Consider the following 3,987-nt stretch of genomic DNA (forward strand, 5'->3'; position numbering starts at 1 on the left):
GATCAATTTTGTGTAAAGTTTGGTCAAGTTTATCAATTATTTCCTTTATGGCTCTGGGCTTTGATGCTTTAGAAAGACCTTCTCCATTCCGAAATTATAAATGAAAATGGTTCATTCATGTTTCTAGAGTACTTTCAAAGTTTCAGTTTTACAGTCCCGCCCAGCCGAGCCCCAAATAACTGATGAAGTCCACTCGGGCGCCAGTAACAGCTCTGGGAAGCCCGCACCTCCCCCGGTCCTAGGGGAATCCTCTCCAGACCCCAGAAATGGGCCGCGCCGGCCTGGAAGTCGCGTGCGGGGGAGCCTGTCCCATTCACGACAGCTGCCTGAAAACATTTTCAAGTTCCCCTTGTGCTGCCGGGGTCACGCCGTGCCGAGTGGGAGCTCTGGGGCGGACGCCTCCGGGCCTCCCCGGACGCCCGGAGACGCGATTCGAGGTGGGCCGGGACGAGATTCGGCGTACACGCCTGTTATCGAGCGCCATCTGGTGGCCACTTTTATGTAGTATCTTCCCTCCCGAGCTCCAGCGAAACCTGCAAGAAGGGATAGAATGTGGCCGCAGTGCAGGAAGCAGAGTTCCAGGAGGCCGGCGGCTTTAGCAGGATCGTCCCGGTGGTGCCGGGGCGTCGGCATGTCATCTACTCGCCGAGATTGGATGTGCGGAGACGGGGGATGTCCGTCGCCGCTCTCCTGGGCTGGTGTATGGGGCCGCCGAGGTGGGTCGACCAGCACCCCCCACCCCCGTGACCGTTCCCCAGTGGGACCTCCTGGGGTCACCGAGGGGTAACGGGAAAGGGTGTCCCGCGCCTGAACGCCATCCAGTGCGTGGTCCAGTCATCGGACCTTCCATGTCACCCAATTTTTTTCAGTCCGGCCCTGGAGGTGGGGACCGGGCGGTACGTGGAGAATCTGAGAGCGTATCATAGTCTCAGCCGCTGGCCGCATGGATCCCAGTTGTCATAGATGCCTCCCGGAATTATTTTCAAGTCCCCGTTCGTAGTCGCGGACAGGCATGAGCCGTCTGTGGGGACAGGGACAGGGCCCTGCTAAGTCCGGTCGTCGGAGGCGCCTCTGAGCTTTTCCCACGTTCCACTCCAGAGACACGGACCGGCTCCTGCTCGCCGGATGGTCCGGGAAGGCGTCTCTGGGCGGAACGCGGGCCTGCGAGGGTCCTGGTCGTCGGACTGTTCTCCCACCGATTTTCCCGAGTCCCGCTCTGGAGGTGGGAACCAGCTCAGGCCGGACGGGTAAATCCGTGTAGGATGTCCATCCAGAGTGCGGGGCTGTGTGGTGGTATCAGGTGGTCAGAACTTCCCCAAGTATTCCCAAGTACCCTCCCCAGAGCTGTGGCCTGGCGGATGGCCGATGACGAGGATGCGAAAAGAGGGTTTCGCCCAGCCTCCTCGTCTTCCTTCCTATCGTCTCGTTCTGAGGGACCGCGACGAAGCCAGGCCCACAGGGCACAGCGGTGCGCTCTCGCAGGCGGGGCGACCCAGACTGGTCCCGGTGCGGTCCGCGCTGCGGTGCTGCGCCACCTGGCGTCCCCGTTATGTAGCTTTCTCCGCTAACTCGGTGGATGTGGGCTTGGGATCCTTTCAGGCCCGGTGTCCTCGGCAGAGTCCGGGAGGCTATCAGCCAAGGCGGGATGGTTCAGGTGGCGGTCCTGCTCCGCGAGAGCGACTCCCCCAGTGGTTCGCTGGCGTGGCGCCCGGGAAGCGACCAGCACACAAAGGTGTCTCCACCGCAGGCGGTCCTGCAGGGCCCCAGTCCTTGGAGGTGCCTCTCAGAAATGTTTCCAAATCCCCATTCACAATCGGGGATCCGGAGGGGTGTATAGAGCATATAAAATATGTTGTATATGTGGATTGAGGTTTGCAAAACAAATTGTTTACTAGTAGGGACAGGACTATGGCCGCACAAGTGAGAGACCGAGAAGAGTGAAGACAAAACATGTTTTTGTGTGAAACTGAGGATAACAAAATTGAGTGATAAACACATTCACCAAAATAACTTCTGGCTATCACCTAAGAAGTAAACAAGTCCAAGGAAAAGAGGATAAAAGCAGAACTCCAGAGCAATGCTGTGAGTGGTCTGACTGGGAGCCCGCTAAGACCCCCTGCGAGGCTCTGAGAGAGACACTCCAGAATGATTCCCCAGGACATTCCTCTGGGCAATCCGACAGAGTCTTCTGCGAGTGGCAAGCCGCGATACTCCGGGAGTCTCCAAAGTTCTTCCTCACAAGACCAACTTGCCTCAGACCCATCATGGGCCCAGTCGTCTCTGCTGAACCAGGGACCTTCTCCATCTCAATTGACCCTGGAACTTGGTTCGTTATTAAATTCTATTCTGTTCAGTATAAACCTTCTGTGCTTACCAGAGCATTAGCCTTTGGAGGGACATTGGTTCCCAAATAAAGCTGTGTTACTCACTCTATCTGAACCTGTGTGTCAGGACTTTGTTCCCCACTTGCATCACAAGTACCATGCAGGGACGTAAGGCTCTGCCAAGGGATTAATGTCCCCTTGAGTTTCAGGAAAAGACAGAAATGTGACGACTGCCCTTACAGGCACTCGCAACAATAGGCTGTCTTAAGAGTACTGGGGAGGGGCTCTGAGCCAGGCTGCGGTCCCCATCCTTTTCAATGACATTCACACCTGCGGCTGGGCAGTATCTACCACTGCTTGGATAGCTCCCTGGAAGGTCAACCAGATGGCTGATCATGGGACAGGAGGGGAATCAAATTGCAAAGAGATGATTTAAGTTGGTATTTACTGGAATAAAGAGTAAGGTTTCTATCTTCATGAACACCCACAGTGCACACTGACAAACCAATTACATTCATACAACAGTACCTATCATGAATCAGCCTGAATCTCAGAAGGTTCCTTTCACTTTCTTTTCTCTCTTCACAGCAAATTTCTGACCCAAACTCTATTAGGTGTTTTTTAAATAGAAACAGAACCAAAAGTTTTAACAAGGCACCACAATAGCAGCTGTCCTTACCATCATCTCCTGGCTGGAAGTTCAGGGAATTGAGTTGGAGGGGGGCCCGTGGGGATGAGGGCAACTCTCACCATTATGCATGCACACCTTCATGGGGCCCCAACTTGATTTTGGCTTTAAATGGCTGTTTGTTTGGCCTCTACAAACATTACCTCTTGCGACTGAAAACTCCAACATTGTTTTCAACAGGAGGCACACACTCTTAGGCCCTGGAGAGTTGCCCCTGCAGCCCCCTGAACTGGTGAGACAGAGGGAGGATCCATCCTCTTCCTTCCACCCACCACTTAGGCAAGAGCTGTGCCCAGGAGTTGTTGCCCCCACCCACCAGCCCACACAGCCCCTTGTCTTCTAAAAGTCACTGTAACTGTGCTGGCCCGTTTGTCAAGCACACCCAGACACGTCAAGGCCTGACTGCTCTGACCAGTAAAGGTACAACAAGCTGTGGTCAATTCAGAGTTTATAACTTACGCAGCGGAAGGAAGAGTGGCATGAGGTAGCAGCTCCCTATCGTCCTTTGTCCCACACAACAAAAAGGATGACACAGAAACAAAAGGGTCAGAACCGAAGCATGAGTTGTGGGATATATCATTGCTGAGAAGCCCACTGTAGATGGCAGCTGAGGGTTTTATCAGCGGCAGGTCTGTTCTGAGGGACTGGGCAGGGAGGCCACACCTCAGCAGGGCCCCCAGGAAGTCAGGGAGTGAGAGGTGGCTCCTCCTGGACCTTCCTCTCGTGTTCTGAGAAGATCACAGACGTTCTGCCAGACTTCGATTAGCTGTAGTTCATGCCTTTGTCTGTGTGGCTGACAAAGATGCTATGCAAGGCGCCAGGACGATAGGATAGAGCCATGTTTCTACACACGCAACACAAGCAGACGCACAAAAACGCACAGGAAACGCAGAGAGGCACATACAACACACAAAGACCAACTCCTGCAAAAACCACACAGCGAAGTCTCGGCTGCACACAGACACACACCCCTTC

At 54.4% G+C, this 3,987-nt stretch overlaps 1 long non-coding RNA gene across 1 annotated transcript; it reads left to right on the forward strand.

Moving 5' to 3' along the window:
* The first annotated feature begins 532 nt into the window (after window positions 1-532).
* On the forward strand, window positions 533-2,433 carry LOC141569195 (uncharacterized). Its single transcript, XR_012492653.1, has 2 exons — window positions 533-716; window positions 870-2,433. It is a non-coding gene; the product is annotated as an uncharacterized LOC141569195 (long non-coding RNA).
* Window positions 2,434-3,987: the final 1,554 nt, after the last annotated feature.

Source organism: Rhinolophus sinicus, linkage group LG16 (genome assembly GCF_036562045.2).
Source record: "Rhinolophus sinicus isolate RSC01 linkage group LG16, ASM3656204v1, whole genome shotgun sequence".
Taxonomy (NCBI): Eukaryota; Metazoa; Chordata; class Mammalia; order Chiroptera; family Rhinolophidae; genus Rhinolophus; species Rhinolophus sinicus.